Source organism: Macaca nemestrina, chromosome 2 (assembly GCF_043159975.1).
Source record: "Macaca nemestrina isolate mMacNem1 chromosome 2, mMacNem.hap1, whole genome shotgun sequence".
Lineage (NCBI taxonomy): Eukaryota > Metazoa > Chordata > Mammalia > Primates > Cercopithecidae > Macaca > Macaca nemestrina.
Window position 1 is genome coordinate 88,668,885 of NC_092126.1, and position 25,908 is coordinate 88,694,792.

A 25,908-nucleotide genomic window follows, 5' to 3' on the forward strand; every position below is an offset into this window, starting at 1 on the left:
CAAAGCTGATTCATAATGCCATATTTTTTCCTAAAATAGAAAATCAAATGGGTGAATAGAAAGTCATTTCAGACATAGAGAGTTAAGAATTAAAAATGTAGTAAAATATTTTTCTAGGTTAACTACTAGAGATTGATGAGTACTTATGCTTCATTTTACTTCAGAAAATGTTTGCCCTTTTATTTTATACATTTATTATTATAAGTCACAATTGAAAGGCTTGATAATCCATAAAATCATATTTTCCAAAGTCAAATTATTAATTTTGCATACAATTTTGATTAGGTTTAGACAGGTTCCATTTATCTTAACTCATTAGTGTTATGTTAGTAGATTTTCTATGTAGATTAAACTTTCTCTGAGTAAATAAAAAGTTTTGTGATTCTGATTTTACTTACTTCATAAAATTGTAATATCTATTATGTAAAAGGCATAACCTAAATGTATTAGTTTCCTGTGGCTTTCATAACAAATTGCCATAAATTAGGTGACTTAAAACAACAGAAATTTATTCCCTTCCAGTTCTGGAGGCCAGAAGTCTGAAATCAAGAGGTCAGCAGGGCTATGTTTTCTCTGGCTCTAAGGGAGAATCCATTTCCTGTGACTGTGGCATTCCCTTGTTTGTGACCATATCACTCCAATCTCTGCCTCAGTCTTCACATGGCCTTCTCTTCTTTGTGTATCTATTTAATCTCTCCCCATCTCTCTTTTACAAGGAGACTTGTGATGGGATTTAGGGCTCATTCACATAATACAGGATAATCTCCTTATATCAAAATCCGTAATCACATCTGTATTAGTCTGTTCTCATACTGCTAATAAAGACACACCTGAGACTGGGTAATTTATAAGGAAAGAGGTTTAATTACTCACAGGTCCGAATGGCTGCGGAGGCCTCAGGAAACTTACACATAGCAACAGCAAGAAGGGCAGAGCAAAAGAGGGAAAAGACCCTTATAGAACCATCAGATCTCCTGAGAACTCACTCACATCATGAGAACACCAAGAGTGAACCGCCCCCATGATTCAATTACCCTCTACTGGGTCCCTCCCAAGACACGTGGGGATTATGGGAACTATCATTCAAGATGAGATTTGGGTGGGGACACAGCCAAACCATATCAACATCTGCAAAGACACTTTTAGCAAATAAGGTAACATTTATAGGTCCTAGAGATTTAAATCTGGACATATCTTTACAGTCACCATTCAGCTTACTGCACCAGATAATACAAGGAATATGAGTGTAGATTAGATAGTAGCTTTCTTCTGAATAGATGTGCCAGTTTATTAAGCTTTATTTTGTTGTTGTTGTTGTTGCAATCCCATCCTTGTATACTATCTTGTGTTAACCTCGGACTAGGACTCTACAAACTGCATTTTCACTTTGCCAGTTGACTCCCTGATAAACTCTAATAAGAAGCAGTAAAAGAAAGCTGGAAGCCAGAGGAAGGAAGAAAAGATGCTTCTTTCTATTTACAATTTGTTCCTGTTTTAGCTTTCTTTTCCTGTCATTGTCACCCTAACAATGCTTCTTCACCTAAGTAGAGACAGTTCATTCTAGTAGTAGAAGTTAATACTGATTTTCACTTTTTCCAGCATTAGTTAAATCAGACTCACGATACTCATCAGAGACACCAGCGCAAGCGGACTAAAGTCCTTCCTTGTAAGTCTGGGGTCCAGTTACACAGGGTTCCATCTCTGATCTCAGAGACATCAGTTATAGCTAAGCAGTGGCCCCTATTCAGAGGCCTGAGTTTCAACTTCACAGGACGCTTCCTTTGAGCTTCTAAGCTTTAATATTTCCAAATATTTCCATTCTCCAACCCTAGGAATAGTAGATCCTTCCTGCTGTTGTAACCTAACCTCTGTGACATTTTAGTGTTTCTTCTGCAACACTTTAGTGTTTCCTGTGCCTTAGAATCTAAAATTCATATAAAATATCTTCAACAATAACTGCCAAAAAGGTGAAGAAACAGTTACAGAGAAATTGAGGAGTAAAAGGATTTGTGTTATTGTTTTCTTCAGCTGGGGTAGGATTTAGGCAGGCATCATGATAACAGGTAGGTGGTACTTAAGCAGGATCTTAAAATTAGTAGACTCCAGTCTTCAAGAGATGCTAATGAGAAAGTGGAAGGGTATTTCTCAAGAAAATCTTACTGAAAGGTATCACAGTTGTTATGTTTCTCAAAATCCACTTAAATAACATTTAACTTTCTCTTGTTGATTGAAGGTCAAGTTATATATTCTTTTATAATACAATAAAGTCCTCAAAGAAAGTCATTTGCCTCTATGACAAAATAACTGCAGATAGTCTGCTACTGAAAACTAGAAAAGTGAATTAATACTTTAGTGTTTTGTTATTTTTCTTTTTGTTTCTGTATTGTTATTGGTTACTTCTAATTGATGTCATTGTGTCTAGCTGCTAGAACCTGCTGGTGATGGCTTCAGTTACTCAGTATTATTCCAACTCTCTTAAGGGAGAGTCTGTTGGACTTTGTGAGTTATTTGTCCTTCCAAGGGCAAATAATTTTAATTTGATTGCAGTTATTTTAATTTGATTGCAGTGCTCAGGAAGCATGACCTCAGAATAAGTAGGAATGTTACTGTCCATAAATAAAGTCATCTTGATTGTAGCTCTTTCTGCTATAGGAGAGTATAATTTTAACTTTTCATGTAATTCAGGAGTATTCATCTTAAAGTGATAATCAGAAAAATGTTTGCTGAGAGATCTTTGAGACCTAAATGTTTTTGGCTTAACAGGACAATATCTAAAGTTCTCTAAAATGAGCACATGTTATAAGATCATAGAAAAAAAAAAAATGACAGTAAACACTAGCTATTTGCTACTGATGGAAAAGCAATAAATTAACATAAGTGAATTCTGCCAGTAAGGTTGACTGAATTTGAGACCATAAAGCCAACTATATATCCACTCTTCTCCCATATAACATATGTAGTTTATTGTGTCCACATAGTCTCTTTTCAGAGATTGTAAATTATACTATGTATGAACTCTTGATGACTGAAACACAATTGGAGCTTGAAGGTCAAGGCAGCAAACTGCATCCTAAATTCCTATTTATTGATGATGTGTGGTACAGTTAGTAGTACACTTTGTGCTGCTACAATTAAAGATCTGTCAATGTTTCTAATATACACTATTATTTTAGGATTCGATAACATGACCACTAATCTTTACTCTGAATTACATGGTGAAAGGCCTCAGCGGTGGGAGCGCATCTTCAAGTTCTTTTAACAAGATTATAAGATATTTATTTGCTTTCCTTGATATGAAAATTCTAAACAGTAAGATTTATGGTAAGCTAGATATAGACAGGACCTCTATACAGGCAGCATGCAGCAAAAAATGTTTAACTTATAAGAATGTTAAGAAATAAACTGCTGGCCGGGTGCGGTAGCTCAAGCCTGTAATCCCAGCACTTTGGGAGGCCGAGACTGGCGGATCACGAGGTCAGGAGATCGAGACCATCCTGGCTAACACAGTGAAAACCCGTCTCTACTAAAAAAATACAAAACACTAGCTGGGCGAGGTGGCGGGCGCCTGTAGTCCCAGCTACTCGGGAGGCTGAGGAAGGAGAATGGCGTAAACCCGGGAGGTGGAGCTTGCAGTGAGCTGAGATCCGGCCACTGCACTCCAGCCTGGGCGACAGAGCGAGATTCCGTCTCAAAAAAAAAAAAAAAAAAAAAAAAACTGCTGTTTCAGATTTCCATTTCATTACCCATATTCATTTTAAAAGAAAAGGTTAGGACAAAATTTTTTTAAATCCTTATTTTTAAAAAATGCCTGGCTTATTCCTACAACTCCCTTATCAGATATCTATAAAGAGTATACAGAGCCTAACAATATAGTAAAGTAGATATAAGTAGTTATAAGCCTGACTAGTTGTTTTGTTTTCAGGAAAAAAATAATTCTGAATAATTTTTTTTAAGGAACTCAATTAGCTGTTTAGTTAAAAAATAGCCTGTAGTTGTGTAATCTGGACCTATTGATCTATGCTGTTCAATGTGGTAGCCACTAGCAATGTGTGGCTACTGATAATGTGAAATATAGTTAGTGAAAATTAACATAAGTATAAAATATGCACTTGAATTTAAGACATGCTACCACAAAATAAAAATGAAGTGAAAATGTAGCATTAATAATTTTTATATTGATTCATGTTGAAATTATAATATTCTGTAAATAAAATAAAACTACATCATTTATTTCTTTTTTATGTAGTTTAATTTACTACTAGAAAATGTAAAATTACACATGCAACTTACATTATAGTTCCACTATGCAGTGTTGCTATAGATGTTCCCAAATATCCAACATTTTTTCTTATACCCAATTGACTTGAATTGACTCAAAGTAGGATGTTGGGCTTATGATATGTCTAAGATATGATCAGAAAGTAGTAAGGCCTTTTTTTTTTTTTTTTTTTTAAGAAATTCTCCATTACCCCAACTGTGGTTAGTGATGTTGTTATAGGTGTCTGTGATAGTGGATGGCAAATGTAGAAGCAGGAAGATATAAAAAGGAAAAGTAAATATGGGAGTCCACAGGAGTGAGTGTCTGAGACATTAAGTAAAACAAAACAAAACAAAATTCAAATTTAAAATGATTGTTGAATGTAAATTCGTTCATCTGTCATACTTAATATAGAAAATGAATATTTTCTTTATCTTTGAATAATATTATTTTCAGATGAAATTACTTGTAATAATAGTTGTTACTCAAAATTCATCTTATAGCTACTAAACTTCTGCAACTATAATCTGATTTCTCTAAAGCACCATTAAAACAAACAAACAAGCAAACAAAAACTCTGCTATTTGCTTCATTCATAAATCCTTTAATTCAACAAACATTTATGTGCCTATCCTATTCTAGGCATTATGCTTGAAACTAGATGATCCAAAGGTAAAGTACTTTCTCTTTAAATTCTCATTAGATGTTTCCTTAGCATTCTTTTGCTAATTTGCAATGTCCGTTCGCCTGAATTCATCTAAGTCTGTAATCATGGATGAAATTGCTTTGGGCACCCCATCAGAAAGAATCACTGAAATCTAACCCCAATGTGTTATCACACACTACACAGATACCACAAGAATCAACAGAGAAGCAATAATGTCTTAACATCACAGGAGTCCCAGTGGGCTAGAAAAGTTGTAGCTGTGGTTAGCCAGGACACTACTACACTTGTAGTATTAGTGGACAATAGCAAGTAAATTATATTAATAGAATTGAGTCATAAAGTATTTTAACTGAGCCAGCACAGGAACTTTCCGTCTTTTTCATCCCTTTATGTCTTACCGTGTGTATCTTTTTCTCCCTCACTTCTGTCTAAGAGTAAAAGCGATTTTTTCCAAAGCTAACTTGGCCACCCCTCTTTCCTCCTTCTCCTACCTTATGGCCTTGCTCTACCAATTTTCAGAGCTCTTCTCACCTTCATTTCTACACATTATCAATCGTTCTGGTTGCTGCAGTCATTTCTGCCCTCTGATTTGAAAACATACTTCCAAGGCCTGTCTTAAAACAAATCAAACATTCTCCCCTCAACTCTTTCATATTACTGTACTCTCCTCCATTTGACATACCTCCCCAGTAGCCTGTTCGCTGCTGTTTTTCATCCCATGTTGCTCATTCATTCTTTAAGCCTGTAACATTGGCTCTCCTTCCCCCATCCAACATTCTAATTCTCTTATTGTCCTTATATTACCAACAACTGCCATTCAGAAAACAGTCTTTTTCTTCCCCCATAGTCCTTATTTGTTTGGACCTCTCTGAGCAATTCTTTTATGGAAACCATCGATTACCATTTTTAGTAAATGAATACAACTTAAAATCTGTCTTCAACTGCTTAATTTTATTTTAGTAGATTTCCCCTTTTATTTACCTGTTGCATTCCCTTTACATTAAAAAGCAGTTATCCCAAAGTCTGCATCTCGAAGACTGGACTTTGATCCCAATTTTGCTTAATAAAAATTATTCAAGAAATTTTATAGAAAGTTTGTCAATGATTAAGTCTCAATTCATGATTTTTTTCCCCTCTATCAAAAGGGGCAGGCATTTAACAGAGATACAGTGGATAAGAAGGGAGTAGAGTCAGAGTTTATGAAGCACATATCTGAAGGTTATATTTTTTATTTTTATATTTTTGCTTTTGGAACAAATGTCTTTATTATGCTCAGAAAATACCTGCTGGTTCAACCCTAAATTGCTACATTAAAAGAGACACAGATTTAAATGCTTAGGGTGGGTGGGTGAGTGCTTAATATCTGTAATAAACTGACTCCATTGTTACAAAACACTCTCAGGCAACTATCTCATACTATCTAACTTGACTTTGAAAGGGAACCAGTGTCATGGAGTAAGGAGAAAAATATATTTGCTGTCTTCTTATTGATGAAACTGTGAATTTTTGTCAGTTTGGGGTTTGCTACACTCTGGCAAGTTGGAAAAGGTCTATTGTATTGTTTCTTTCAGAAGCTTTTTTTCTGTCATCCATGAGTTTCAAATTTAGCTCCTGTTGGAATATTGTTTTAAACTAAATCCAAAAGCAGTTAAAATATTGAAATTAAAACCCTTTCAATAATGTACTTTTCTAAATCTTGACTCTACTTGTCAAGGGCTATGTGATGTTAAGCTAAGCTCTCTGTATCCAGTTTCTTTCTCTATAAAATGGAAATAATAATGGTACCTATGACATTAAGTCGTTTTTGAGGATTATATGCATTAAAATATGCAAAATGCTTGGAATATGGGTAAGAATATACTAAATGTTCAAGTACTAGTTATTACTTTTATCACTATTAATTTATGCAATCAAATTTATTTACTATCTACTGTTTAGATAGTAAATACACAATGTGGAGAAATACACAATGAACAAGAAACTCGTGTTCTTCAAGAGCTTTGCCAAGAAGAGACAAATATCTGTCAGAGTTACAAGAGTGTGTGACGAGTGGTATGATAAAACCATCAGCCTCTGTGGTTGCACTCAGAATAAATCAACAAACTCTGCCTAAGGTTGTTGGCAAAACATGACTAGTTGGACTCTGAACTGTGTTAAATTAGTGCTGTAATTTATCCAGACCACAAAAGTCTTTCCTTTCATCAGTATCTCTGAGAGTCAGTAGCTGGATCTCCTCCGATACTCCAAGTCAGAAAATGTAGAACTTTTCCTCAATAATTTACCATGATCCTTTAAAAATTACAAAGAATTTGCTTCTCTCAACCTAATGATGAACTTCAAGATACATTTTCTCTAATAGTTTAAAATACATTTAGCATAATGTTTTCATATGCAGTCTATGTGTCTGTGTGTATACCACTACTATTGGCTGTCTGATTATTCTGACCTGCATACATCTTTTAAAATAATCTTTCTTCTTTGTGACTAACATATGTCTGGCTAGAAAACCAATACCTTCCTATCTTAAGCAATATAAAATTTAAAGTTATTTGGTGGGGCTGAATTACTAGGGATGTGGAGGAAGGGATTCATTCCCTGTGAAGCACAGTCCAGAGTGCCAGATAGCTTTTTCCTGGTTTGGCCATGAGGATATATACAGAAAAAAGTAGCACTAGGGAAGTAGAGTAGTTACAAGAAAATAAGAATGGGTGGCATTTTCAATTAGTTAATGGCATGGTCAGATATAAAAGGGTAGCTAGTTTATTTGTATAGACTCTTGCAAGGCATGATATGTACTTGGCCTCGAAGTGACCTATAGAAGTGGTCTCTCTCTTGTTACTGGAAAGTTCTTTTTGGACGAATTCTTTCCTGGGCAGGAGATGTCATCTGATAGTCTCACAGCTCTGTGTTACAGTCTCACAGCTCTGTGTTACTAAGGCCAAAGTCAGTTGAGAATTACGGGGCTGTGGGCTTATGCGCCCAAGGAAGCCAAACGCAAACATCTCAAATAATAGCATAAGTAACACATATAAAGCTTTTTATTGTATATGCCAGGCACTGTGCTAAGCACTTTACATATTTCAGTTCATGTAATTATTATAAAAACTCTAGGTTGTAAGGACTAATATTTTCCGTTTTACAAGTGAGGAAGAAGAGTTTCAGAGTTAAATAACTTTAATGTGCTCCAGATCATGGAGAGAGAGAATGGTGGTGATGGGGCAGGAAGCTTGTCTTGTAGGGGTAAGGGAGGCAAAATTTATTCTCTACCCTCCTAGGGCTTCTTGCTGAGTCTACGAATTAAACTTACCTAAGGCAGATTAACAGGAGAAAAGCATACAAATTTTATTTAGTAATTTTTACACATACATGAGAGCCATCCCACACACACACCAAAATGAAGACTCAAAGAAATGAAGTTGAATGCTTATATACTAGGCTGAACAAAGAATAGCAAATTGTGGAAAAGCGGCAAGACAGAGGAGTATGGGCTAGGGCAATTAATTGTGGAAAAATAACTAGGAAGATAAGATTGGCTGGTTAGTTCAACAGGATTTATTTGTGTAGATTTTTGTCAGTCTCCACTTCCCTAGTGATAAGCATGTCTTTCACATAGGAATTTAATCTGCTTTCAGGAAGCAAAAGGAAGTTCAGAGTGCGCTTCTTGCATCTGCTGTTTTTCAAATGTTTTTTATTCTAAATAACAAATAGGCCAAAACAGCATGTTTGGGGGCAGTGTGTTTTGATCTCTTACATGGGAAACAGCATGAACTGTACACTTAGATGAACATAATTTTGATACTGACCACTTAGTATTTTCTTCTTATTTTTCCCTCTCTCTGTTATTGATATTACTCTTTAGATGTAATTCACTTTTTTTCAAAATGTTTACTTCTTTAAAGTGTTCTTCCGACCTCAATAGGGCAAAAATAATAATGTATTTTTTATAGCATTAAGCATATAAAGGCATGATATGTACTTGGCCTAGAAGTGACTTTATGAACTTTGTTCAGTTACTAGAAAGTAACTTCTTTCTAAGCCCTATTAGGTATTCAGGTGAACCTCATACTATGCATTCAAGTAGGATAATTAGTGGTATGAGTAGTATTTCTGTAAATAAATTTTTATTTTGACAAAGCAAATATGATGCAAATTAAGATTTGGGAATATAATGGGAATATAATGAAAACTAAGGTTTCTTGAAATGAAAAGAAGAATATGGTAATTTGAGAATATCAAGACAGGCTGCTGTGGAAATTTTCAACAACCTGTAAGTAATACAAGGTTTTCTATCTTCACTTTCATGCCTATAAACTATATTATCAGCCCTTTGGTCTCTTAGAACAGAAATACGTTTGTTTAGTGTGGAATGTCTTTTATTCTTATTGATTTTTATTACTATAACATGTAATATTTCATAGTATAATTAGCAGCTTACTGTTCAGTTATATGATTGGGGGAGGCAAAACACTTAGAATTTTTCCTCATAGTCTAGTGTAGGACTGATTAAACACAACATACTATACACACACATGCACACACACACACAGACAGTATGTGTATACATATCACATATACAAATTTACATATGCATGTATTTTTACATAAAATGTATACATATATACACACATATCTCAAAAATGTACATAAAAATAGCAAATACTAAAGTAACAAGAATGGAAAAGAAATGGTTCCAAAATACTGTCAGACAAGATTTTTCTCTGAGCGGACACTTTATGTGTGAATAAAACCACAGGACGGCAAAGCTGGTATGGTTTATCCTCAAAGCCTTTATTTATTCAGAGCTGTTCAATAGTAGCAATAACGATTGTTGTCACTGTACCTCATCTCCATTTGGAAAGTGAAAAGCAATTTTCAAATTCCATTAAAAAAGATACAGCAAAGTTTACCTTGCTACATGGAGTTGAATAGAGACATTCAATGAAGCCATTTTTTTAAAACTGTAACATGTCAAAATTTTAAGAATAGGCATCATTGGAAATGCTTTGTGATAAATATATCAATATCACAATTATTTGCCGTACTTTAAGGATTAAAATATCATTGTTTTTGTACCTTCCTTGCTATGTGTTCCTTGCCTTTGGGCTCAACTCTTTAATAACCTTAATTTCAAAAAGTACATGAGAGATTAGTGGTGAAGCTAATTACCTATTGCAAGTATCCAGCATACATTTTTCTGAAGAGTATTTTTTTTTTACTTTGAAATGTGTAATTTCAATTTGTAGTCAACACTTATTTTTAAGAGATTAAATATCTGAGAACTCAGTTAAAAATGAAACCATAAATAAAGTTGAATATGCACTTGTTGGAAATTTATATCCTCCTACTTTCAAGTTATTTCTCAAATTGACAAATGTTTTTAAAAACTATTCTTATTGTTTTTAATGGGATTTTGATGAGTCTGTCTAACATAATACACAAAGGCAAACCTATGTTATAAAACCATGTGCTGAATAACGATGTTTCAGTCACATATACTACAGCGGTCTCATAAGATTATAATGGAGCTGAATATCTCCTATTGCCTGGTAACATAAAGAACAATGCACGACTCATGTGTTTGTAGTGATGATGGTGTAAACAAACTTACTGCTGCCAGTCATATAAACATATAGCACATACGATTAAGTACAGTACATGATACTTGGTGATAATAACAAACGACTTCAACCCTAGATTATGTATTTACTATATGACACTTTGAATTGTTATTTTAGAGGGTGCTTCTACTTATAAAAAAATGTTAACTGTAAAGAGGCCTCAGGAAGGTCCTTCAGGAGGTATTCCAGAAGGCATTGTTATCATAGGAGATGACAGCTCCCAGTGTGTCTCTGAAGACCTTCCAGTGGAACAAGATGCAGAGGTGGAAGACAGAGATATTGATGATTTTGATCCTGTGTAGGCCTGGGCTAATGTGTTTGTATCTTCATTGTCAGCAAAAAAGTTTAAAAGGTAACAAAAATTAACATAGAGCTTTTAGAACAAAGATATTTAAAAAGAAAATATTTTTCAGCAGTAAAGTGTGTGTTTTAAGCTGTGTTACTACAAGAGTCCAAAAGTTTTAAAAATTACAAAGTTCATAAAGTAAGATAGTTACAATAAGCTAAGGCTAATTTATTATTGAAGAAAGAAAACTATTTTAAAAATAAATTTAGTATAGCCTAAGTGTACAGTGTTTATAAAGTCTACAGTAGTAATGTCCTACGGCTTCACATTCCTTTACCACTCATTGACTCAAACAGAGAAACTTCCAGTCCTTCAAGCTGCATTCATGGTAAGTGCCTTATACAGGTGTACAGTTTTTTTACTTTTTTTTTTTTGAGACAAGGTCTCACTTTGTCACCTAGGCAGGCGTGCAAGTGGTATGATCTGGGCTAACTGCATCATTGACTTCCCAAGTTCAAGTGATCCTCCAAACTCAACCCCCAAGTAGCTGAGACTACAGGTGTGTGCTACTATGCTCAGCTAATTTTTGTATATTTTGTAAAGATGTGGTTTGTCATGTTGTCTAGACTGGTCTGGAACTCCTGAGCTCAAGCGATCCACCCACCTCAGCCTCCAAAGTGCTAGGGTTATAGGCATGAGGCCCCAGGTCATTTTTTAGTCTTTTATAGTGTACTTCTAGTGTGCCTTTTCTATGTTTAGATGTGTTTATGTATGCAAATATTTATCATTGTGTTATAATTGCCTACAGTATTCTGTATACTACAGGTTTGTACTGTACAGGTTTGTAGCCAATGAGCAATAAGCTATACCATGTAGCATAGATGTGCAGTAGCCTATACCATCTATGTTTGTGTAAGTACATGCTATCACATGTTTGCACAATAATGCAATAATATAATGATGCATTTATCAGAGCATATCCCTGTAGTTAAGTAATATATGACTGTAGTTTAATTTTAAGCTATAGCCATTAGTACTCGTAGTCATGGCTAGATGGTCATATAAGTAAGTATATTTCTTAGAAAACAATATAGAAATCTTACTCAAATAATTATATGAAGGCAAAGAATTATCAAACATAATCATTTATGAAAAATAAAACTATATAAACTTACATAACAGGCTGTGATGTCCACTAAAATTTTTATTAGCATATCATGGTATTTTTACAAGGTAGATTTTACATGGTATTTTTACAAATTATCTCCAACATCTCTAAATTATCTCTTTCTGAGGTAGGGAAGATAAAATATTCAAAATGATTCAAAATTTAATTTATATTTCAAGGTCTTCATGAACAAGAAAAATAGGTGGAATTCCTTAACTTCAGAGTTTCTTTTGTTTTATTGTAAGTATATTAGCCAAATATGCAGAAGACCATAACTCTGAAACTGTTCAATCACTTCCATTTAAATTAACTCAAAACTCAACAACCCCTTTGGAACTAAGATTGTTTTTGTAATTCTTTCATATCCCACATAGCAGTTGGTGCCTAATAAATACTTGATGAATGAGCTCTCAAGGTAATTATTTTTCCTTAATTTCTGTCAACTTCTACTATAAAATTCTTTCTAAATTTTCTTAGATATGATGAGAGTTTCTATGATTTTATTTGTATTAAAATGTAGACTCTTTTGGATATGTCCTCTCTGTGTTAAAAGTATTAAAATTCTGTCATCTAACCATCACATATGACTTAATCATCTTAATGTATTTTATACAATTGAGGAATCATCTCACAGACTACCTGACATTTACATAATTTCAACTGAGAACATATTCTACTACTTTAGGCCTTGGCTTTTGTATGGCTCAGAATTCACTGAGTAATGTTGTTTTCAGGATATTGGATTAGCACGCCTGCCAGAACATTCATTAAGCATGGAACAAAATGTCAAGGTGACTTGTATCAAGACGTCTAGTACAAAGAACCCATTATTTTTATTCTTCTCTATTTAGGGTCATGGTTCCAAAGGGTACAGTTAAGAACTGCATGCATTATTTTCTGCGTATATTAAATATTAGGTTTCAAGAAAAAAAGGTGGATATAGATTAATAGAATTGGACCCACAAAATAAAGTCAATTACTTTAAAAACTAGTATGTATTTCAGATAGTGACACACGTCTGACAAAAAGAGCCAAACATCCATGAAACTCAGCATTATTAATAAAAAATACAAATGCATTTTGTTTTCCTTAAGTGTAATTTAAGAAATTAATAATGGATTGAATAGTTGTTTAAACACACAGTGACCACAGAGTCTAGAGCATCTAGTAAATAGGAAATGTAACAATTATTTAGTTGTCTCAGATTTCATAAACAGGAAAAGCAGGGGATTTAGAATACAAAATTTCAAAAGACTTACTAGGATTGGCTAACTTAATTACCAACACTAAATAATTATGACTTTTTCTCTTCATTTTGATAACTTGGTTTATACATGCATTGATTACTTCAACAATCCTATGCATTACTATCAAGAAAATAGGCTAGATAATCTTCAGTGAAGCAGGGTCTGTGAACAGGAGTTTGAGTAATGACAGACGTCTTTCTTTGGGGCCACAAACAGCCCCAGATCCATTGTTCATCTAGTACTTCAAGTCACTACCACCAGTTCATGAGAGTTGGAACTCAAGATGATACCTATGTGCCTTCTCAGTTTTTAGGAGTATAGTTTTGACTAAATACCGCCTGAAGAATAAACATCCTTTTATGTGACACAAGCAGAACCAGTAGATGTTTAGATACTTGAAAAAGCATTTTATTTTCACTGAAACACACATTATGAATCGTTTGGTATAAGACAAAGAACTTTTCTTTGAGTATTGTTCTGGGAGTTGGAATTCTAGATTTGCTTTCTCTTGTTTAAACAACACATATGATGCGTCGTCTAACATTCCTAGTTTCAGTTTCTTCACCTCGGAGCAAGAAATAGGTACTTGCAATGCAGATTTTGTTCTACCTTGTCAATAGACTCCTTTCCTCTCCTCATTAATAATCTTTTCAGTTATGTCTCCACGTATAATTGAATAAAATTTTCAGATTTCATCAATTAATCTGTGTAAGTCTGTCCAAAACATTCAGGTTCAGTTTCAAATAGATAACTCTTTCCTTCACACTGTAACTATCACTATTTACATAATGTTAATTAAATCGTGTAATTTTGTGTATAATTACACATGTCACCGGAAGAAACTAGTTTGGGGGAAAAAAAAAAAGACGTCTTTGTATATGTAAAACTCACTGGGGGAATTGTTGAGTTTATGTGGGTGTCATGCATTAGGTTTATGTTAGGGAGCTGGGAAAAAAATACAGACTCAAATAAAGCATCTCAGATCCATTGCATCTGAATCTCTTAAGGACCTTTAAAAGTTTTGCAGATTATTCTTACGCATATTAAATTTGGTAATGATTCCTAGAACATTATAGAATACTTGCTAATATTTATTATGAGGAGAAAAATGTGCTATATAGCAGGGCAGCAAACTAGAGAATAATTCTAAAAGAATCCTATGGAAATACACTTTTCTATTAGCAGTGCAGAGGATATTGTTCTTCTAAAATTTATTTTTGAGTGCCTGGTATCAAACTCTGTTTTCTATATGGGGGGAGTCCCCTGTGAGCTTAGCTGGAAGCAGGGCATATGTCTCTCCACAGAAGGTGAATCAGAGTTCAGATATTTGTATTTGAGCTAGGGTAAAGGCACGTGCCCTAAGCTTAGCCAACTGGATGACCCCTCCCAGGACTTTACATCTGAAAGAAAAGAAACCAAGACATTGGCACAGTTCAACATTATTCGCTCTTGTGGACAGCCTCTGTCAGTGGCAGAGCAGAAGTAGAGGCAGCAAGATTGTCATGACAGAGGAATGTTCCCAATGCAAAGGTGGCAGTGGGGGTGTCTCAAACATTGATGTCCTAAACTGACTATTTCTATAATGGGATCTTGGCAGTATTCTTATACTTAGTTTCCCTTGGTTACTGCCTGGTTCTCAATGTCTTCTATCATTTCTGTAAACTATTACATATAGTAAATAGTATATAAAATATATATCTAGTATATTTTTTCAACAAATTAATTTTATTCTTAAATTGTACATGTTAATCTCTGTCGGATATAACCACATGCACTCCTATTTTGTGCTGAGTACCTAAGGACAGCACAAAGGATCCTCTTCAACCCTCTAACACTCACAGTTGACAGTGTGGATGAATTTACTTTTAGAATTCCCAAAGCAAAAAAAAAAAAAAAAAACAAAACAAACAACTGATATTTCTACTATTTACTCACAACTTGGAAATTCTTTTCACAATTCACTTTAACATAATCACTAAAAATGCCTATCTAGTACTTGCATTAAAAGAAAAAATGAATGGTACTTTGAAATAAGATTATTTTACTTTTTAAAAAGTTGTATAATATGTTGTTTTGTGTCCATTTGTTTACAAATTAAAACCACAACATTTTCATTTCCTTGTGCTAGCAAAAGTTGTTAAAAATAGTGACACACCAATAAACTGTGAGGAAATTTACTCAGCTAAGAAAAAGTACCAAAGTACTCCTTTAAAACATTAATTTTTGACACATTTTCAAAGTGAGTATTTGTTGTTATCTTCTGTAACAATTCTTAAAAATATGAAATGTGATGTTTCTAGTTTTTGTAATTTACATTAAATCATTCTTTCATTAAATACCTCAACATTCATAGCTTCAATAGGTCAATTGCTGCATTTTGTACTTACTTTTCATTCTAGCTAAAATTAAGCAAACATTACAATGTTCTGTTGATTTTGAAGTATTCAAATCATCTTGAATACTTGCTATTCAAGAGAAACCATGTATTTTTGACCCCAAGGCAATCATTTTCAAATGTCAACTAAATGAATTATCTAAACTCTTTAGGTCAAAGAAAATTATATCTATAATTATAAAAGAAAATACGTGTTTTTCATAACTATAGTAAGTAATCAATAAGTTTAGTATATCTGGATACATTTGATTGAAAAGAACACAAAGTCTTACTTGCATTGGCTTAACTCACATAATTGAAAATCAAGAGGAAATGCAGATGTTAGGCTGGATTGATGCAGTATTGCAATCACATCATCAAGGAGTAAGCTTCTTTCAGTCTCTCAGCTCTACCTTCCGTAGTATAAGCTCATCTTAAGACTGGTTTCCTCCTGGTGGGGTAAAAGAAGTTGTGGCATTTATAGATTTCATATCCATAACCCATACTTTTCAAAAAGAAAAAGTGGATTAGCTTTTGCTGGTTCTTTCAGAAATCCAAGGAACTACTGCTTTTAGAATTCTGCAGGAAACTTCCTCTCAAATGTACTTGCCAACATTTGGTCACATACCTATTTCTGAAATAATCTGTTTGGTTAAAGAATTGTCTTATGCTTAATTAGGACTGTGTTACCTGAATCAACATTATGACAATGGAGATCAGATAACCCAAGTTAAATTCATACCATGAGAAACTACCTCTGGAGCTTTTCTCCTAAACCATAAAGCACACAGCGAGCGCTGCATAGAATATTTGTAGACTTTGTACTACATGACAATGGACAGTGTATGACATAGAGAGGCAAGATAAAATTTATAACAAGACAGCATTTTTTTTTTTTTTTTTTTGAGACGGAATCTCTCTCTGTCACCCAGGCTGGAGAGCAGTGGCATGATGTTGGCTCACTGCAAGCTCCGCCACCCATGTTCACACCATTCTCCTGCCTCAGCCTCCCGAGTAGCTGGGACTACAGGCGCCCACCACCATGCCTGGCTAATTTATTTATTTTTTTTTATTTTTTTTATTTTTTGTATATTTAGCAGAAACAGGATTACACCGTGTTAGCCAGAATGGTCTCAGTCTCCTAACCTCATGATCTGCCCACTTCAGCCACCCAAAGTGCTGGGATTACAGGCGTGAGCCACCACACCTGGCCCAAAGCAGCATTTTCTAACAGTTGAATATAAATATAGAATAAAGTGAAGAATTTTATAAAACACAAAATTAAATAACCTCATACCATATAGTATTTATTAAAAGCATTATATAAACAATAAGTTCAAAATAATATTTTGATTTATTCATCACATGTTTGGCTTCCAACCTAGACTGTAAACTTCTAGTTTCTATCCCTAAGCAACTAACGCAGTGACTTACTCATATTATATATTTAATGAAGGCTGTTCAGTAGAATAAGCAGAAAAAAATCAATGCTGGCTGAATTACTCACTTTGTTCAAATAGATGCAGCTTAAATGACAAGCTTTTGGCTTTAGACTGAACTTCCAAAACAAATAGTCCACATCCTTCTCATTATTAGAATCAGAAAATAAATGAAAAAAAAATAAAGCTGAATTACCTATTTTGTTTGGTTTTGTGACCTGAGCATTACTGTTTGCCGGAGGTAATGGAGGTAACTAAAGAACAATGGAAAAAGGACAATGCAAATATTTAGGGTGGAGATGAAAGGAAATGCATCTTTATATTAATTGTCAAAAGTCTGTAGGGTATTCAAATAAAATTGTCTTTAGAGGGTGACAGGTTCTACCTACTGAGTGGAAGCTGAAATACTAGGAGATAATGAGTTCCAAATGAGAAAGAAAAGTTATTAAATATTGAGTTTGAGTTCATACATACAGTTAGAGATAAGATGAAAGAAAATAGCTGCAATGAAATATAAATAAAAATAAGAAACCAATTAAATGAATGTGAAAAAAAAAAGTAGTCAACCATATCACTGTCTTCTCCAAATTCTGAAAGGCACTAAGGATTGTGTTAACTTTATCTGAGTTTAGTCTTCTTTTTGAATTAGTAGAAGATTTTTTAATGCAAAAATTTAAGTTTTCTTTATTGTTAAACTATCAAGCATCATACAGTGGAATGGGAGTCTTACTTGAATATCCTAGAAGATAACTTCTTACTCAGGAAATTTCTCTTGAAAAACAATGTAGTTAGATGGACTGAGAACTCTTGACAGTAACTGCAAAAGAACACAGTTGTTTACTCCCTCTACAGTCCTCTGTTCTATTTTATATTTAATTATAAATGAAAACAGACACTTTTATCTATTTCTTGGGTTATACCTCTTCAGGATAATTCGTATTTTAAAAAATTATGCTGTGATGGCTTTCATAGTCAACTCAGGCTGCCTAAGACAAAATGCTATGACTGGGTGGCTTAAACAATAGACATTTATTTCTCACAGTTCTCAGGACTGGGAAGTTCAAGATCAGGGTGCCAGCCTGGCCAGGTTCTGGAGGGCGTACTCTGGCTGGCTTGTAAGTGGTTGCCTTCTTGCTGCGTCTCTGGTACCTCTTCCTCTTCATATAAAGGCACTAATCCCATCCTGGGGGCTGTATCCTCATGACCATATCTAAACTTAATTACACTGAAGGCTCCACTTCCTAACATCATCCCACTTGTGGGGGCTAAGGCTTCAACGTGTGCATTTGTAGCAGGAACACATTCAGTCTATAACAATGGTTGACCTTGGTTTTTGGTTTATGTGAAAATTCCATCTGTCACTCTGTGAACAGATTTTTAAACTTTTAATAAATCAGTACAGACATCCTAATTTTGTAATGCATACCTCATGAGGACTGTTTGGCATGATTTACTAATGATATTTCCTGAGTTTAGCTAGTCATTTAAGAACTGTCAAATCCATATTGTACTCTGTCAATGGGCACGGTGGCTCACGCCTGTAATCCCAGCACTTTGGGAGACTGAGGTGGGTGGATTGAGACCATCCTGGCTAACGTGGTGAAACCCCATCTATACTGAAAATACAAAAAAATTAGCCAGGCATGGTGGCACGCGCCTGTAGTCTCAGCTACTCGGGAGGCTGAGGCAGGAGAATGGCGTGAACCTGGGAGGCGGAGTTTGCAATGAGCCAAGATCGCACCACTGCACTCCAGCCTGGGCGACAGAGCGAGACTCAGTCTCAAAAGATAAAAAAATAAATAAATAAAATAAAGTAAAATAAAATAAAGTAAAGAACAAATTATCATGGGAAGAAAAATGCTACCAAATTTTATAAATTACCTATTGCCTCATTGAAAATCACCTCAAAATCTAATGGCTTAAAACAATAACTGTTTTTTTCTGCTATTCTCCAATATGCCATTTAAGCTTTACTTAGCTAGGTGGTTCTTCTGGTTGGGGCTGAGCTGGGTCTTGTTATCTGTATTTGTCTCTGCAACCAGTGACTCTTCTATGAAGTTGTCTTGGGGCTAGCTAGTAAAGGCAAACCTCTACTGACCAGATCCTTGTGTTCTTTCCTCTTCCAGCAGGCTAACTAATCCCGTATTTTTCACATGGTAACATGGTGGTTTGGCAGAGAGGGAGAGGGAGTGGGGGATAGGGAGGGAGAGGCAGGGTGGGTTGCCGGGGGAAGAGAGAGAGAGAGAAAGAGACAGAGAGAGAGAGAGTTGCAGCGTTGTGGCTTGCCAAAACTGTGGGGAGGCAAGAGAGCGAGAAAGCACCATATAGGAGATTTTAAGACATGGGCCCTCTAAATATGCTATATTCTGTTGGTGAAGGCCCAAACCAAGTTCAAGAGGTAGAGAAGTAGTCTGTGCCTCTTGATGGAATGAGCTGCAAAGTCTTATTTTAAAGGAGTTTCCATACATAGATGAAAATAATTGCAGCCATTTCCCTCAACAATATACCACACATGTCTTTGTGCCTTAGTGTCTGCAGAGTGAGTTTATGGCTTGACAATATCAACAAAGTCTTAATTCTCATTCTGCTTTTGCTAGTATAGAACTAATTCAAATTTAGCTCAAAGGATACATGTAGTATAAATAGTGTAGCCATGCATTTTGTGCATTCTAATGGATGTAGTCTCCAAGTAAAATAATCTCCTCTGATGTTGATATAAATACAGTAATCCACTGTTAACTATGGAGTACAGTTAGTATAATCCCTAAAAGAATTAGCAACAATTGTATGAAATTTAGCTGGCCTTTTCTCTCTGCATTCAGCATGTATACCCACTCAGTTTTGAAAGACATGACTTATTATTTAGTGTGATTTCATTTAGGAGTTTCTCAGTATGGGGTATAATGAATGTTAATTCAGGCTTACAATGGATGGTATCCTGTGCCCATTTATGAATATAAGAAAGAACATTTGAAAAAGAGTCATCATTTCCATCATTAATTTACTAATTCAAACACATGGAAATGACTCATAAAGATTTTAGTTGCCTTTGTTTCAAAATTCATGGTTTTTTTTTTTTTTTTTTTTTTCAGTTTTCTTTTGCTTTAGTTGAGAAGAAAAGATTTGTCAGTTGAGTAAAGATATTTCATCTCCTTCACTGATACTGCTGGGAGTTATTAATTAGGTTTCTGAGTTTGGCACTATTCTTTCCTGGTCACCATGATGTGTCATTGAAACAGGCTCATTAAAATGAGTGATGTGTGTTGTAATTTCATTAGTGTCATCAATAATATATTATGCTTTCCTTTTAGTAGTCTCTTTGTGTTGCGTGTGGGTCAGGATAACTGTAGGAATTACATTTATAAGATCCAAATTGTTACAGATGAGGAAAGATAGGCATGAGGGTGGAATTAATGTTATTTTACACATGATGACTACCAAAATGATTTCAATTAAATAATATTTTAATTAGGTCTGATGTCTCTACATGCCATTCTAAGATACATGTTCTGTGTATGCAAATAAGATGGTGATTTATTGAATTAGATCTACGCTAACACAATCTATTATTCCTGCAGGGAAACTTTTGTAAATTGGACTGAAGTAGGTGTGTTGAAGAGCAGGAATGATTCAATAAGGAATATGAGTCCTTGTGGTTGTAAAGGACAGACTCTTAACATGGAAACTCTTAAACTATAGCCTCACCTTCTTTCCACTATATTTTTTCTGCCAGACATGTACCTTTTGACTGGCTATTGGTCAATTCCTAGTCTTTCCTAATCTGAAAAATATGGGTTTATAATGGAGGAGAGACACACTTAGGCACTCTGATATAGTGTTTGTTGTTCATATCTTTTAACTCTATTTGACCAATTCAATTTTGGTGACATTACATGGGAATTCAAAGAGGTTTTGAATTAGAAGCTTCCATACGAGTATTGATCTAATTGAAATATTCACAAAGAAGAAGCATTTGCATATTAAAAATGGTATAATAGTGGTTTTGCTGTCAAGAGATGATTCTGGGAGTACTTAGGATTAATGGTTGAATATGTAAAAGTTCTCAGAGCCAAGACATACATGAGAACACGTGATAAAATGTAAAAACATGATTTTGTTTCAACTTTCCATTTAAATATTGAAAGTAATGTAATGCTATATTTTCATAAATGATTCAAAATGCAAAAATTTATTTTATGTAAGCAGGAAGCTAAGTGGTTTTCAGTACACAAAAGAGGAACTGCAAAAGATGAGCTACTTCTGAAAATCAATAGGAGAAATGATCTTTCTCATGAAACATTAAAGGAGATATTTTGGTTAGCCCCAATTTGTTTTTAAGGTAATACAATTTATCTGGGTGAAAAACGTATTTCTACTATTATAATAAAGATCATCTAACTTAAGTTACATCAGCAGTTACCCAAAATGAAGGTTTTTTTAAATGATGATGAAAAAAATCTCAGTCACTTGTATTCTACTAGAATCTCAGTATCCTAGCTTTATGCTGATTTGTATCCAATTTGAGTAGAAATGGATATGAGTGTTTATCTTCCATAATAGCTTGCCACAAGCCTACTGCTTGAATCATGTAGCATATGGAAAATGTGTTTAGCTACTTGCAGAATTTCTCAAACAAAAAAAAGATTCATTTCTGCTCATATGGCTTGTTTACAGTCATTATAAAAGCATGTTACTATGTTGCTTACTAGTTAGGAGAAGCAAGTGTTGGCATACTCCACATTCCATTACATTGGCCTTTAGGAAATGTATGTATTGATTTTCAGTTATAAAATAGTAAATCATTATAATTTCTTGTGTTTTAGACCTGAACATTTTAGGATGTATTTTTATTCTTCCACATTATATCTCTTCTAGATATTTTATGGTAGTTATTGACACCTTTTACAAAAATATATAAGAGACTGTTCATGCTTATGTGAATTGCCATCACAGGATTAATCTGTAACTTATATGAGCATATTTTATTAATAACATCTTATCACTAAATTGAATATGGATATTTAACATTTAATAAGCACAGAATGTATATGTAGAAATGTACTTCATGCCATTGGGTTTTGAAAATGTGGAAAAGCCATTACAACAGCCTAAGAATCTTTAAACATGCCCCCCATAATATACTAGTTGCAATGTTGCAACTCATTTAAGGAATAGTTCTTGATAACAATGATTATAATATTTTTGTTTGTCAGCATATTAAACAATATGTCCTCAAAGTATGGTAATAAAATGTTTGATACAATTTTAAAAATATAGATTGTACTCTCTCTTAAATTCTGGAAATATATTTGCCATTTAATGATTCATAAACATGAAACTCATAAAGTGAAGGAAGAGAATTCAAAACTATAAATATGAAAAATGATTAATTTTTTGTAGTAGTTTATTCTTATTAGTAAAGTAGTATAAGTTGTCTACAAAGCAGTATTTTTTACATGGCTGAATAATTAAAATGTTTTTAATCCACTTTTATCTTTAAAATATCTTGATTACTAAATGACTGTTTCATCATTTATATATAACTACATATACATATATCCATTTATATTTATGTTTGTTTAAATAGTAGATTATAAATGTAAATATGTTTGATATGTATCCTGGCACCAGAAGCCAATTCTTTTTCCTAAATGACAAAAAAGCTTGTTAGCCTGAAAAAAACTAACTTTTGTTTAGGTTCTGTCATGTACAAAAATATTCTAGGCAGCTTCATCTCCATTTTGAACAATTCTACAGTTCAGTCAAAGTTTCTCTAAAATTATTTGGTTTCTCATTTTTATGAAATAAAACGAATATTTAGGGAAACTTTCAATAAGTATTTCACTAATTCTTGCTATTGCTATTTCGTTTAAGTCATTTTGAGATATCATCAAAACATTTTCAAAAGTTCTCTGTATAAAAATACATGTATACATATGTATATGTACATACATAAATAATCTCTTACATGATTACATTCGCATGGTTGAATGGCTTCTTCTGAAAATCCCTTTAATGTTAAGAATACCTGGAGAATAGCAAAGGGAGAACGTCTGCTTTAAAGAATGTTCTGTGTCTGGAAGTAGAGACAAAATTTTCCGAGTATACATGGAGTCTAACATTTCCTGGTGCTGGATGGTGAATCAATTTTGTAATTACTGAACATACAGTTTATTCCCAGATTGCACATTTCTCACCTGTAACAGAGGCCTGGAGCAGTTGTGTGTATGGGCATTGAGTGTGCATTTATTTCCCAGGCCAGGGGACCAGAATGTGGGTCAAGCCAGCAGTGTTGGTGATGAGGCAGGTGGAGTTGTCCCCAGTGCCAGAGGCAGTTCTATCGCTCTTTTATGTGCTCCTTGGGCTACAGAGCTTCTTCACTCCACAAGGCCTTGTACCAGAGCATTGCTCACAACCTTCTTGCTACTCCACCTGGGAAGTAATTTTCTCCCTCCCATAATCAGGGAATATATTTTTCTTAATACAAACTATAAACCTGAATTCAAGAATATTCAGAATTTTGAGAGTATCTTTCTTGCACTGCTCTATTTTCTTAATACAATGCCAAGTTTACTCATAAGCATGAAGATCAAGGATATTGGACTATTAGAGATAGTTCCCATTTAAATTTTTCTATCTTCAACAAAATCATTGAAATAATCTCTCTATTCAAGAATCTTCTTTTCCCACCACCACTCATCATGTACTCATTTCAACAGAAATTGCTCTGAAAAGATACAAAATTGACCGTTCTTCAGTGAATTAGGGCTTAAAATGCAAAATAAGCTGAATTGATACAACTTATACCAACATTATTGAGGGTCTACTGAGTTCCCAGCACTGAACTAAGCCGGATAAAAATTTAATTAAATAAATCACCATGGCTAAAGACCTCCTAGCTTCACAGCATTGAATTAGACTTGATACAGAAGTAACATGTTCTTCACTCTGAAGTGTAAAGCAATGAGATCATAACATATCCTTGAAAATATGGATCAGGATATCGCAACAGATAAGACACAGAGACGGATAAACGAATATCAGAAGCCAATTGGATATGTAAGGAAAGTGAATGGCTTACAGTGTTCTGGCTTGGGGGATTAGGTAGATTTCACTCCCCAGTAACACCTACAGAGTACATGGTGAAAAGTGCTGGCAAGGCTGAGACAGTGAAGCATTGCTGAGAGAGGAAATGGTGATCAAGAACTCAATCAAGTTAATGCTGGTGCTGGAGAAAATTACAAATTAATAAATTTTGTGCTGTGGCCCTGATTCCATCTTTTCAAACTCAGTCATCGCTGTGTAACTTAAGTCTTTGTCACTTTTTGTCTGGACTAAGTAGTCTTCTGTTCTCCAGGCTCTATATTACAGCTAACGTAATTATTCCAAAATGAAATATAATCACCTTTCTTTCTTGCTTACATCCTTTCACTGGTTTCTTATTGCTTATAGGAACAAGCTTAATCTTTTTACCTTGGTATACCAAGCTCAGTATGATATGGCTATGACTTGTTCTCCCATGTCTGCTCCTATCATTGCCCAGTCTGGCCCTATACTCTCATCTTATGAAAATGCTAACATGGATTTCACTAAGGATATCATGCTGTTCTATAGTTTCATGTCTTTGCTTATGCCAATTCCTTCTGCATAGGATGCTGTCCTGTCTTCATCTCTTTTAGCTTTTTTCCTTTCCTAAACTTCTGTAACTGGTAGCTCCCCTCATCTTTTAAGATACTGTTTAAATATTCTCTGTTTTAGACCTTTTCCTGACCTTTCCCAGTAGCAATCTATCATCTGTTATAACCAGACCTTACATCTCTACTAAAACAATTAGAAAAATGGATTTAAGTTATTTACATGTTTGCCTCTTTTATTAGACCATGGGATTTTAGCTAGTTTGGGTTGGAAATAAGACAATGATGCAATGATTCATAGCTTTCTAACAAAATACATCTATTGGTATCTATCAATGAATAAAGGTGACTATCTTAGACTTTCCCAAATCAAATTTATCTTTCTCAGCAATTTGACTAAGTTACAGATCACTCTTTTATTATGCATTCCACATTCGTGAGAAGATGGTATTCTAGATGTCAAACATATATAAAAGAAGAGAGAACAGTGTAATGAATTCTATTACCCAGTTTCCACAATTATTAACTAATGGTCAACTGTGTTGCCTCTACACTGTCTGTAGCTCCACTCTCTCATCTTCCCTCCAAATATTTGAAGCAAATTCCAGACATAATAACATTTCATTCGTAAATATTACAGTGTGTATTAATATTTCTAAATGATAAGGGCACTTTTAGAAAGCATTGATGATACCATTATCACATCTAAAATATTTGCCATTTCCAAATATCACCTAAAAATTAGTGTTCAGTTTTGCACTACTTCTTAGATTTTAAACTGTTTAAATACAAGGGTAGTAAGGTCTATGCTTTGTGAATGGTTGATTTTTTCTTTTCTTTTTTTTGGGGGGGGGGGACAATTTCGCTCTGTTACGGATATTTTGTCAATATTCAGAAACATGTTTGGTTTTTACACGAAAGGAGGAGTGCTACTGATATCTTGTGTGTGGAGGCCAGGGATACTGCAAAACATCCTACAATACACAAGGTGGCCACCACAATAGAGAATTATCTAGCGAGACTAGTAAGAGGGTGACATTGAGAAACCCTGGTCTATAGGTTCCCCCTGCATTATATATTGTATTGCAATTTATTTGTTGAATAAACTGGGTCATTTGTCTTATAAAGTTTTCCACATCTATATTTTGTTAATGATATATCGTAGTATAATTTAACATTTTTTTCTGTTTCTTGCATCATCAGATTCATATACAATT

General features: G+C 34.2%; 1 protein-coding gene across 10 annotated transcripts in view; it reads left to right on the plus strand.

The window, feature by feature from the left end:
• The window catches only part of LOC105489997 (N-acetylated alpha-linked acidic dipeptidase like 2), a 1,462,458-nt gene that overhangs the window by 1,429,420 nt on the left and 7,130 nt on the right, over positions 1-25,908 (plus strand). The gene's annotated exons all lie outside the window — the stretch shown is intronic.